Raw genomic sequence first — 14270 nt, forward strand, 5'->3', positions numbered from 1 at the left:
TAAAAATTACAAAAAATGTGATATGGCAAAACAATGAAAAAGAATTTATTTTTTCTGAAACAAAATTAAATGCATAAAAAGAGTTGCAATATGATAACCACTAGGGGGGAAATGGATTACTCAATACATTTTGATTAGAAAATTAGTCAGCAGTTTTGGGGAAAATATAGTCTTATCCCATAATATGCACTAGAATAAATAAATGTTAAAGGCAATGCAGTAAAAGATTGGTTCTATCTCCATATTCTTGATGCTTCCTCTAGAGAAGAGTAATGAATACTTGCCACTTTATATAATTATCCAATTTAATCTTCTTACTAACTCTATAAAGCAGACATCATTGCCCAAGGTCTACAAATATAAACACTGAGACTCAAAGGAAAAATTCCTTTTCAAGTCACACAGTGTAAACAAGTTGGGATTTAAATCCAAGTATTTGTAATTTGTATTGCCATACTCATATCTTTCAACGTGTAACCCTGCAAGTTATGGTCAATATTTATTTTTTTTAATATATTTTATTGATTTTTTACAGAGAGGAAGGGAGAAGGATAGAGAGTTAGAAACATCGATGAGAGAGAAACATCGATCAGCTGCCTCCTGCACACCCCCTACTGGGGATGTGCCCGCAACCAAGGTACATGCCCTTGACTGGAATCGAACCTTCAGTCAGCAGGCCGACGTTCTATCCACTGAGCCAAACTGGTCAGGGCTATGGTCAATATTTATAAAAACAAATTCATGACTCTCCTATACCCCCACATCAATTATTCCACCAATGTTTTATATTTCTGCCAATAATGCCATCATCACCCCACTCAGTCACACAGGGGATTTGAGTCATCCTCAACTTCTTTCTCTTCTATACCTATATATAACCAGTGATCCTATGTGGTACTGCATTTTCATTTTCTGCCACCTGCCATTCTTATTTGTAGATCATTTTTACCACCAAAATCTAGGTATCTTGATTTGCCACTGAACTGGTATCATGGTCTCCAGTCTCACCTATCTTCCATTTGCACTGTCCAATCCTTTCACCCATCATTTTTAAAGGCAAGTTCCATCCATCTCTGGACTCTGTTTCCCTATCTGTGAATGAAAGAATTGGTTGGAGTACAATAAAATCTCTCAACTTTTTCACCACCCAAGACCCCTTCTTGTTTTTATTTATTTATTACTTTTATTGTTGACAGTGTTACAGATGTTGCTCATTTCCGCCTCACCCTCCTCCACTTAGCCCATTCTGCCCACAGGTCTTCACCACCATATTGCCCATGTCCATGGGCTATTCATATAAGTATATAAGTTCTTTGGTTTATCTCTCTTCCTCTACCCACCCCCAGATGGAGATATGTTAGTCTGTTCCATGACTCCATGCTTCGGGTCTTATTTTGTTGTTCAATTCATTTTGTTCATTAGATTGCACAAATAAGTGAGATCATGTGATATTTGTCTTTCTCAGATTGACTTATTTCACTTAAGACCCCTTTTGTTTTGTTTTTAACCCATGGAGTCCATGATTAGAAAAAAGTTTTCTAATGTTAAAATATTCATTTGTTAAAAAACAATTAACTTGTTTCCCAATTTTTAAAAAATCATCAGGTTTTCATAATTGTCAATCAATGCTTCCAATCACTGTCCCATTTTGATGAATTCCATCCCCAAGCAAATAATATTGACACTGTAGTTGATCTGTACAACTTTATTATGGAGAAATTCATGGTTCCCTTAAGTCTTTCTGAAACTTTGAAAATCCCTCCAGGACCTCCAGTGTGGTTGCCAGTGCTCCCTGGCTGATAACCATTGATTGAGTGGGCAATTTCTGAGGAATCTTCCAGCCCTGTCAGTCTGTGATTCCTAAAATACAGCACTGGTCATGTATCTTCACTGCTAATTATTCTGTAAGGACTCCCCATTGCCTCCTAAATTAACTATAAACTACTTAGCCTGGAATTCAAAGCCTGCCAGGCTCCAGCCCTAACATAATGTTGTGGTTTTTTAAATTGTGAGCTGACAGCCGTGCTTGCATGAGCAACAAACTATTAAGCACAAGCATACATGCAGAGCTTACTGTTCTAAACACAAATAAAACTGACAACAAAGTTAATCTGACACATATTTAATGATATATCTAATGGTTATTGTGTTGGGTGGTAATTAGTCATAAATGGTAGGCAGTTCGCATAAATGATTGTAATTAGTATTACTTTTCCACACTCAGACCAATTTTTCCAGTTTCTTTCCATACTATTAGTTTTTCAGCATCCCTAATCAGCACCTGTGCTGACAATTTTTGCTGATACCATGTACCATTTAATCATCGTCATCACATACATACACACACTCTTCCATACATTATGAGACAAAAGATCCTGCTTCTTCCTCTCCAGCAGCTGAGGTTCTGCTTTGCCCCCACCCCCACTGCTGCCTGCAGTCTAGGACTAAGGTCCCCACGATAGTGCTTTGTCTCCTTCATTCTGTCCAGCCCCAAACCCAAAGCCCAAGGCCTCTTCCACTTATCCCTTTACTTGGGGTACTCTGAGTGGCTCAGCTCTATTTCACACCAAAAGGAACTAGGCTTAGGCTGCAGAAATTCAGCCCCATCCAACTATATTGCTTTATAGAGAGGAGGGGCTACAGTATGTTCCCTAGGTTGAATTATTGGAAAGGGGAAGTTCAATAAGACGAGGGCGTTTCAGGGTTGTCATGGCTGGATAGAAAGTATTATAAAGGGAGGTGACAGACACTGGAGGCTAAAAAAGGAAAAATGTAGCTACCTTGGAATATGGTCATGAATAAAGCTTTATAATTCCAAACATAGATATTAAATTGAAGCCAAGTAGGATGGCAATTTCAATTATTTGAAAATATTCAGGTGATTTTTTAAAGTCACCACTAATATTTGTTGTATTATATGCAAACCTTTTGAACCAGAAGTCAAGAGAGCAGGATACAGTCTCATGATCAGCCTGTCTCTAACCAAGGAGCAGCAGATGCACAAGCGGCCCGCCCACATCCAAGGAACAACAGACCTACAAGCAGCCCACCAGTGTTTGAGGAGCAGCAGCCATGCAACCAACCCACCTCCGTATGATGATCAGCAGCCCTGCGAGCAATCTGTCCCTGTCCAAGGAACAGCAGTTCCCACCAGAAGCCCACCTGCGTATGAGGAGCAGCAGCCCCGTGAGCAGCCCACCTCTGTCCTTGGAGCAGCAGCCGCATGTGCAGCCTGCCCCTGTCTGAGGAGCAGCAGCCACACGGGCAACCTGCCCACGTCTGAGGAGCAGCAGCCTCATATGAAGCCCGCCCCCATCGAGGAGCAGCAGCTGCATAAGCAGCCTCCCCCCACCAGCCAGAGGAGCCACCATTGTTCTGAATAACACTCACCAGAGGAGCTGCTACCAACTGAGGCTCAGCCACTGCCATGACCTCCTGAGGAGCAGATGCAGGCCGAGGAGCCACTGCCACCCAAGGAGCAGCCCCTGCACAACTTGACACCAAATCTTTTGGTGAGAACAAAAATGGGTAGAAAAAGAAACCCCCAAAGGAACAAAAATGGGGAAAAAGAAACCCCCAAAGGAAGGAAAAGGAGGAATCTCCAGAAACGCAGCTAAGTGAAATGGAGTCATGCAATATGTCAGAAAAAGAATCAGAATAAGGGTCATACAGTTCATAAACCAGATGGATGAAAAAAATCAACAACCTATGTAAGAGTCAAGAAGAAATAAAGAGTGATATAGCTGCAATAAAAAAACACCATGGAAAGTTTCAACAGTAGATTAGGAGTAGCAGAGGACCGAATTAGCAAATTAGAAGACAGGGAAGCAAAACACACTCAAACCTAACTACATTTGGAGAAAAAAATTAAAAGACAGGAGGAGAGCCTAAGGGAGCTTTAGGACAACATGAAACGAAGCAACACACGACTAATAGGGGTGCCAGAACAACAGGAAGAGGGTTAGAAAACCTATTTGAAGAAATAATATGAGAAAACTTGCCTGATGTGGGGAAGGAAAAAGTCACACAAGCACAGAAAGTCCTAAACAAGATGAAACCAAAAGACCCACACCAAGACACATCATAATTACCATGGCAAATGTTCAGGACAAAGAGAGACTCTTAAAGGCTGCAAGAGAGAGATAGAAAGTTACATACAAGTGATTTCAAGTACCTATCAATAATAACTTTAAATGTAAATGGACTAAACGCTCCAATCAAAAAATATCGAGTGGCTAAATGTATAAAAAAAAAAACATGACTCATATATATGCTGTCTACAAGAGACCCACCAAAGAACAAGGGACTCACACAGACTGACAGTGAAGGGATGGAAAAATATCTTTCAGGCAAATGGAAATGAAAAAAAAGCTGGGGTTGCCATACTTACATATGACGAAATAGACCTCAAAGTAAAGGCAATAACAACAGATAAGGAAGGCCACTTCATAATACTAAAGGGATCAATACAACAAGAGGATATAACCCTGATAAACAATTATGTACCCAATGCAGGAGCGCCCAATACATAAAAAACTCCTGAAGATATCAAGGGGGAGATCAACAACAATACAATCATAGTAGGGGACTTTAATACACCACTGGCCTCACTGGATAAATCCTCTAAACAAAAAATCAGCAAAGAAACAGAAACCCTAAATGACTCACTAGATCAGATGGACTTCATTGACATCTTCAGAACATTTTCCCCCAAAACCACAGAATATACATTCTTCTCAAGTGCACATAGGGCATTTTCAAAGATAGACCACATATTGGGTCACAGGCAAAGTCTCTTCAAATTCAAGAAGATTGAAATAATATCAAGCATCTTTTCAGACCACAATGGCATAATATTAGGAATAAACTACAACAAAAACAGCCAAAAAATTTCAAACACTTGGAAGCTGAATAGCATGCTATTAAACAATGATTGGGTTACCAAAGAGATCAAAGAACAATTAAAAACATCCTGGAAATGAATGACAAAACAAAAACAAAACAATCCAAAATCTATGGGACACAGTAAAGGCAGTCCTGAGAGGAAAGTTTATAACCGTGCAGGCCTACCTGAAAAAGAAAAAAAGAAAAAATGGTAATGAATTATCTAACCTTACAACTTAAAGAATTAGAAAGAGAGCAACAAGAAAATCCCACAGTAACCAGAAGGAAGGAGATAATAAAGATCAGAGCAGAAATAAATGTCATAGACAAAAACAAAATACAAAAGATGAATGAAACCAAGAGCTGGTTCTTTGAAAGGATAGTCAAGATTGATGAACCTCTAGCTTGGCTCACCAAGAAGCAAAGAGAGAGGACCCAAATAAAATCAGAAATGAAAGAGGAGAAATAACAACAGACCCGACAGAAATACAAAGATTGTTTAAAAATACTATGAACAACTCTATTCCAACAAACTAGACAACTTAGAGAAAATGGATATATTCTTAGAAAAATACAACCTTACAAAACTCAATCAGGAAGAATATAAAAATCTCAATAGTCTGATAACTATGGAGGAAATTGAAACAGTCATCAAAAAGCTTTCAGCAAACAAAAGCCAGAAGGCTTCACGGGGCAGTTTTACCAAACATTCAGTGAAAAAGCCAATGGGCTCTCCAGTTTTGCATGTGTAAAATAGGTTTTAATCCCAATGGTGTTGCTATTGCCTAGTTGTCCAGTTTCAAAACCGTGGAAATGTCCTCAATGCCTGTCATGATCTCTTCATCTTGTTGGTCATGAAGTCTTATACACTGTTTTCTAATTAACTTAAATTAACTTGCCCCTCTTCATTCTTACTGCCAGCACCTTAATTCAGGTCACCATCATCTCTCATCTGGACCACTGAGATAGGTTTCTAATTAGTCTCATTTTCAGTCATGCTGTTTTCTTTTTAAAAATAAATATATTTTTATTGATTTGAGAGAGAGAGAGAGAGAGAGAGAGAGAGAGAGAGAGAGAAACAACACATCAATGATGAGAGAGAATCACTGATTGGTTACTTCCTGCACACCCCTTTCTGAAGATAGAGCTGGCAACCTGGGCATGTGCCCTGACAGGGAATCGATCTGTGACCTCCTGGTTCATAAGTTGACCCTCAACCACTTAGCCACACAGGCTAGCCATGCTGTTTTCAAATTAATTCTCCTCCTAGCACCTAGAGTACATATAATCTTTCAAATTAGTGCTTTCTGTTTCTTCTGATATATTACTAGAAATGGAATCACTGTGTCATAAGGTAGTTTCATTTTTAATTTTTTAGGAACCTTCACATTGTTTTGCATAGTGGCCGCACCAATCTGAAATCCCACAAACAGTTCATGAGGGTTCTCTTTTCTCCACATCCACATTAACAATTATTGTTTGTTGATTTATTGATGGCAGCCATTCTGACAGGTTTGAAGAGATATTGCATTATGGTGTTAGTTTGCATCTCTCTGACAACTAGTGATGTTGAGCATTTTTTCATATGTATATTGGCCATCTGTATGTCCTCTTTGGGAAAGTGTCCACTCAGGTCCTTTGTCCATTTTTTAATTGGAATGTTTGTTTTTTTGGTGTTGAGTTGTATGAGTTCTTTATAAATTTTGGATAAAAACCCCTCATCACATGTATCATTGGCAAATATGTTCTCCCATTCAGTGGGTTGACTTTTCATTTTGTTGATGGTTTTCTTTGCTGTGCAAAAACTTTTTACTTTGATATAATCTCATTTGTTTATGTTTTCTTTTGCTTCTCTTGCCTGAAAAGATATATCTGAAAAAATATTGCTAAGAGGAATGCCCAAGATTTTACTGCCTATGTTTTCTTCTAGGAGTTTCATGATTTCAAGTCTTACATTTAAGTCTTTCACTCATTTTGAGTTTATTCTTTAACTAGAGGCCCAGTGCACGAAATTCATGCACTCAGGGCGGGGGATCCTCAGCCCAGCCTACACCTTCTTGCAGTCCGGGAGCCCTCGGGGGATGTCCGACTGATGTCTTAGTGTTAATACTTTGGTAGAAATTACTTTGAGATGGATGTCCATCAGTTGGACATCCTTAGTACTGCCGTGGAGGCGGGAGAGGCTCCCACCACTGCCACTGGGCTCGCCAGCCATAACTCCCCTTTCCGGCTGGCCTGATGGCCCCCAACTGCCCTCTCTTGCTGGTTTGGTCACCCCTAACTGTCCTCCCCTGCAGGCCTGGTCGCCCCCAACTACCCTCCCCTGCCTGCCTGGTCCCCCCCAACTGCCTCCCTACCCTGCAGGGCCGGTCACCCCTAACTGCACTCCCCTTGCAGGCCCATTGCCCCTAACTGCCCTCCCCTGCAGGCGTGGATCCCCCCAACTGCCCTCCTTTACAGGCCTGGTCCTCCCCTCTCCCACCAACAGCCTTCCCCTGTAGGCCTGGGTCCCTCCCCAACTGTCCTCACCTGCAGGCCTGGTTGCCCACAATGGCCCTCCCCTGCCAGATATCTTGTGGAGGCCATACTGTGTCAACATGGGGGTGGCCACCTTTGACCATATGGGGGCGGCCATCTTGTGTGTTGGAGTGATGGTCAATTTGCATATTACTCTTTCATTAGATAGGATGTGGTGTAAGAAGGTGGTCTAATTTCATTTTTGCATATATCTTTCCAATTTTTGCAACATGATTTATGAAACAGACTCTATGGCAATATATGTTCTTGCCTCCTTTGTCAAATATAAATTGACATATAGACATGAGTTTATTTCTGGGATCTCTATTCTTTTGCATTCATCTATATGTCTGATTTTATGCAAATACAATACTGTTTGTCTTATTTTTTGGCCTGGTGCGAATGATTTTCTCTTATTTTGAAGCAGAGGTCCCATCAATTATATTTGAAATTTTATGATGTCACTTCCTTATTTACAAAATACAGTTTTCGTATTGATTTCATCCTCATAGTATTTTTTTTCTTTACTAATTAAGGTATTACATATGTGTCCTTATCCCCACATTGCCCCCTGCCCACTCCTATTCATGCCCTCTCCCCCGCACCAATGTCTGCGTCCATTGGTTAGGCTTATATGCATGCATACAGGTCCTTTGGTTGATCTCTCCTCCTTTACCCCCACCCTCCCCTACATTCCTTCTGAGGTTTGAGCATCTGAACGATGCCTCTGTGTCTCTTGATCTGTTTTTGTTCATCAGTTTATGTTGTTCATTATATTCCACAAATGAGTGAGATCATGTGATATTTATTTGTCTCAGACTGCCTTATTTCACTTAGCATAAGGCTCTCCAGCTCCACCCATGCTGTTGCAAATGGTAGGAGTTCCTTCCTTTTTACAGCAGCATAGTATTCCATCATGTAGATGTACCACTGTTTTTTAATCCACTCATCTGCTGATGGGCACTTAGTCTATTTCCAAATCTTAGCTACAGTAAATTGTGCTGCTATGAACACAGAAGTGAATATATATCCTTGCTGACTGGTGTTTCTAGTTTCTTGGGATATATTCCCAGAAGTGGGATCACTGGGTCAAATGGGAGTTCCATTTTTAGTTTTTTGAGGAAACTCGATACTGTTCTCCACAGTGGCTGCATGATTCTGAATTCCCACCAGCAGTGCACAAGGGTTCCTTTTTCTCCACATCCTCATCAGCACTTGTCATTTGTTGATTTGTTGATGATAGCCATTCTGACAGGTGTGAGATGGTTCCTCATTGTCGTTTTGATTTGCATTCTTGGATGATTAGTGACTTTGAGCATGTTTTCAAATGTCTCATGGTCTTCCTTATGTGTTCTTTCAAAAAGTATCTATTTGCCCATTGGGTTGTTTATCTTCTTTTTGTTAAATTGTATGCCTTCCCTGTAAGTTTTGAAGATTAAATCCTTATAGGAGATAGCATTGGCAAATATGTTCTGGTTTTGATTTGCATCTCTCAGATGATTAGTGGCTTTGAGCATGTTTTCATATATCTCTTGGCTTTCTGAATGTCCTCTTTTGAAAAGTGTCTATTTAGGTCTTTTGCCCATTTTTTTATTGGATTTGTTTATCTTCCTTTTGTTAAGTTGTATGAGTTCCCTATAAATTTTGGAGATTAGGCCCTTATCAGATATGACATTGGCAAATATGTTTTCCCACACAGTGGGTTTTCTTATTATTTTGTTGATGGTTTCTTTTGCTGTGCAGAAGCTTTTTATTTTGATGTAGTCCCATTTGTTCATTTTCTCTTTAGTTTCAAGTGTCCTAGGAGCTGTATCAGTGAAGAAATTGCTTCGGCATATGTCTGAGATTTTGTCGCCTTTGGATTCTTCTAGAATTTTTATGGTTTCCTGTCGTACATTTAAGTCCTTTATCCATTTTGAGTTTATTTTTGTATATGGTGTAAGTTGGTGGTCTAGTTTCATTTTCTTGCATATATCTGTCCAATTTTCCCAGCACCATTTATTGAAGAGACTATCATGGCTCCATTGCATGTTCTTGCCTCCTTTGTCATTGAAGTCTACTTCCCAACTGCTGAAGAGCTGCCTCTTTGAAAACATCAGGCTCTGTTACATTGTAGAGTGGAGACTCCCCCAAATTACTGTTAAGTTGTACTTTCATATTAATACCATTGTGATTAGCTAGTTATTAATAACTAGAGGCCCACTGCACAAAATTCATGCATGGGGCAGGGGTCTCCTCAGCCCAGCCCACCCTCTCCAATCTGGGACCCCTCAGGGGATGTCTGACTGCCGGTTTAGGCCCAATCCCACAGTCGGACATCCCTCTCACAATCCAGGACCTCTGGCTCATAACTGCTCACCTGCCTGCCGGCCTGATCACCCCTAACTGCCTCTGCCTACTGGCCTGATCACCCCTAAGCCCCTCACTGCACCCCCTTCTGGCCTTGTCACCCCACAAAGCCTGCTGTTCAGTCCTGGCCTGGTACCCCAACTGCCCCCCTGCCAGCCTGGTTGCCCTTGGTGCCCCACGCAGCCTGCTGTTTAGTCATTTGGTCATCCTTCACTAACCCACCTGCCGGCCTTGTCACCCCACACAGCCTGCTTCTCAGTCATTACTGTTACTGTGATGGCATCTCAGACAATTTGCATATTCTTATATTATTAGTATAGATAGAAAAAGAGCAAAGGGAAGGTCAGACATTATAAGAATGTCATTTGGCCAGATTTACCAGGAAGTTGCAATTTTGCACTACCTGATACCCAGCAGTCTATTCCCCACAGACCACTTCAGGGAAGGAATCCAACAAAGGGAAGATAGATGAATGCCCAGTAAAGTTGGGGTGACAGAGGGAAGATACCTGCCTGTCAGTTAGACCTGGGGAAAAAGATCATGGGCCAATGCAAGTGCATGAAAATTTGAGAATACATAATCTCCTAAAGAAAGGATTTATCCCTCTTGGCCTGCTTGGCCCATGTATCTCATGACTCTCGGCTCTCTTGCATTCTCCCATATGGCCCACAGCCATGCAAACCCCACATTCAATGGACTTCTGGACTGCAGAGAGAAACACAAGCTAAGCTAGCCTGATGATGTACTGGACTCGGCTCCAACATGGAAAGGAAACTCTGGACACTGGCTTTGATTTTAGCTCTACTGAAGCCCTAGCTGCACTTCTTCTATGACTGGACTAAGGGAAATGGGACTTTGGAAACCCAGAGATGTACTTCCATGGAAATAAAGCTTTCTACATATTTCATCCTCCTGTGTGAGTCTCAGAAAATTCCTTTTTGTGTGATATCACAACAATTCTACTCCCACTAACAACTGGTGGAGATGACACCCTCTCCCCTCTGTTAATAATGCCATTCAATAGTATGCCAAATTTGGTAAAAAAACAAACAAACAAACAAACAAAAAAACCAGTATACTCCTGATATTCAGAAATTTTAAAGATCTAAATAGACATGGTCATTGCTTATGATCAATGAATTTGTACACCCTGAATACACTTTGGCTGAGGGTAATGAGGGATAATAGGAACCAGTGTGGAATTACAACCAACCTCAGGAACCCCATAAAACTTTCTTGGAATTATTATTCAATGATTGCTTTCTCCACTAGAAGGTCATTTGCAATTAGATCCTAAGCACCAAACCTAGACCCTGGCAATAGCACATGCCCAATAAGTATTTAACTGAATGAATTATTGAATAAATATAGAACTCAGAATTGCCCATAAAGATTTCATATGTTCTAACTAAATTAGATTGGTAGATGGTAGTGAAACCAGTATGAAAAAGGAAATACACTTTCAATATTATTTAATTATTGTCACATAGAATTTATAGCACAGAAATCTACCCTAGGTTGGTATGCCCTTAGGAGCAGCTATTAAATAGATAAGAATGACTTCCAATTTATATAAAAATTGTTTATGCTTAAAATGTTGCTTCTAATGTACATGAACAATTTATTCTTTTAGGGTTAAACTCATCCTATAGCCATCCATCCATGCCTTTTCTCCAAAAGAAAGTGTCAAACTAGTAACTGCTTAGTACATTGTTGCTCTCAGGTAGTGCAAAGGGAACCATCACCCCAATCTCACCTAAACAATCGCATAGCACATAATAATGTGGTCAGATGACTAAGGTTTGCCTAACTTGAAAGGGGGGCAACTAGGTTATGGTAAGCAACTTAGGTGGCAATGGCGAAAAGAAGAGATGCCAGTGGATAGTGCTCCCCAATGAAACTTTGGCAGGATGGATTTGACATTGTGAGGCTGCAGGGCACAAAACCAGGATGACAGTTTCTACAATGAGATAAATGAAGACACCCACGCAGGAGAGAACAACAATGGCTTCTGCCCACTGGACAGGAGGAGTGCCTGACTAATTGCATTGCCGCCTGTCTCTGTATAGCACCACTTGTTTATTGAAGGTCCCCTTCTTTGTCCTGAACAAATTGACCCATTTGCTTCACTTTGTGCATTTAATTTTCAGCTGTACGTTTTCAAACACCCCATCGGTGTTCATTATTGTAAATTAATATTAGTGTTCCTGTAAGACAACCATCAGCCCTCATTTTCACTAACTCTTTTCTACCTCTCCCCCCATCCTTTGACTAATAGATATCATTTCAACACTTTGACTAACTGCCGAGCTATAGAAAAGGCAGTAATTTATACTGATGTAATGGCCGTGATAAAAATCATTTGTGTGCTGATTTTATAAATTAGGGTGGAAATGTGAGTGCCTGTGAAAAATGAAGTGCTACCACATGGATTCCACTATTGCTAATACTTCATACCTTTCTGCTTCATTAAACCAATTTCACGGGGAGATGAGTTAGAGGAAGAAGCTGTGCTGCTTATGAGATGCAACAATGGTTTATTGAAAGAAATGGGGCTAAGATTAAATTAAGTGCTACTTGAGAAATATGGAAATACAAAAATATTCAGGCTTCTAGATGAGTAATTCAAAAATATGATAAGTTATTTCTTTCATATGCCAAAAACTGGTTCATCATAGTTGCATGGAACTGAATTCACAGTCTACTAATTAATATTGAAGAGCTTCTTGAAACTACCCTTATGAGTGGGAGAACACAAGAATGAATTTTGTGTTCTCCATTTCCATTTTGAAATAATGTCAATTCAAAATTATCTTTTGGGTCTGTTTTGATAGGGTTCCATCTTTAAAATGCTCCCTCAATGGTTTACTCATTCTGGAGAAGCAAACAACAATCTTAGAGACATGACTTTCAACCCATCCCCTCCCACTGATGATAAAAGGAGTTCCCAAAAATATGCCCCTAGGATGGGAGGAAAGGATTTCAAAATTACAGTCCTGAGGACCATGTGCCAAGGGTAAGAGCCATATCCCCACTCAAATACGACTCTGCTGTTAGCATCCTAGAATTCAGGGTTCAAGACTTGGTTCATAAAGCTAACATTGAATGTTTACAGTTATAACAAACACTGTTAATCACGCTATTATAGAGGGATTTTTAGCAATTCCGTTCTAAGGCTCATCACTGCTATTAGCTGATAGGCATGTCCCATTATCAAGAAAGGAAAGCGTGAAGCACAAATGTCCCTCAGCCTGATGGTGGCTTGCAAGTCTCAGTGTCACAATTTTGAGCATCACAAAAGTCAAATATGTGGCTCAAAATTAAAGAATACACTTAATGAAAATTAAGTTTTAGAGAAATTTCAGAATATGGGTTACATACTCCTAGAACAGGGCATGATTAAGAATTTCATCTTCAAATAACTGATGGCTTTAAGCGTCAGATTCTTAGATCATAAAGTGAGAGCTCTAAAGTTTATTCTAGCTACAAATTTCTGTTGTGTACACTGCCTTCTTTGCAGAAACTATCTTAGAAGAGGCCTCACCAAAAGCCTGTTAACCCAAATATATTTGAGATCAATAAGGCTAGCTACTCAGGACACACTGCTTGGGCAGAAGCCCAGATAGTGTTCCAATAAGAGACCAAGGCAATGGGTATGTATGAAAAAGGAAAGGGGAATAATTACATCAATAGAAGGAAGGCATTACTATCACTGCAGATAACAAAACATAGTGGTGCTAATTCTAAACAGTGTTTTTAATTTTCAGTCCAATAGTCATAATAACACTTTCTTGTTATCTTTTCAAACTGTTCTTTGGAGCACATTGTTGCCCAAGGGCTAATTCACAGGTGTTTTTGTCCTGTTTCAATATTACAAAGTCATAAAATCTGCAAGGCAGTTCCTTTAGCATTGCAGCTCCAGCTTCATCACAGTGGCTCAATTTATATTATTGTTTACAAGCCTGATGTTAATAGTTACAAAAAGTTGTTCCATGTCTATAACTCAAAAAAATTACATCAAAATCTAAATTGTTTCATGTAAATGGCACAAAATGGGTATGAATACTCAGAGTTACAAAGTTTTTTACTTTTTATTTGTTTTTAATTTATCTTTATTATTGAAAGTATTCAGATGTCCCCCCTTTTGTCCCCATTGACCTACTCCACCCTGCACGCACCCAGGGCTTCCCTAAACAGTTGTCTGTGTCCATGGGCTGTGCATCCTATCTAATAAAAGAGAAACATGGTAATTAGTGTACGTCTGCTACCCTTCCCATTGGCTAATCAGCGAGATATGCAAATTAACTGCCAGCCAAGATGGCGGCTGGCAGCCAGGCAGCTTGAAGCTAACATGAGGCTTGCTTGCTTCAGTGACGGAGGAAACCAATGTTCCCTGCCTGCCTTGCCAGGCCTCTGAGCTGCAACTCTAAGCAACTATGTAACAAATATAGAAGCTAAACAAAACGCCGGAAACCTGCTTTAGTCCGCCCGGGTTAAGCCAGCAGGATCGAAACATTGTT

General features: G+C 40.1%; 1 pseudogene; it reads left to right on the plus strand.

Annotated features, from left to right (window-relative positions):
* Positions 1 to 2963: 2963 nt before the first annotated feature.
* LOC102756033 overlaps positions 2964 to 14270 on the plus strand; it is a 37094-nt pseudogene continuing 25787 nt past the window's right edge.

This window comes from Myotis davidii, unplaced genomic scaffold (assembly GCF_000327345.1).
Source record: "Myotis davidii unplaced genomic scaffold, ASM32734v1 scaffold460, whole genome shotgun sequence".
Taxonomy (NCBI): Eukaryota; Metazoa; Chordata; class Mammalia; order Chiroptera; family Vespertilionidae; genus Myotis; species Myotis davidii.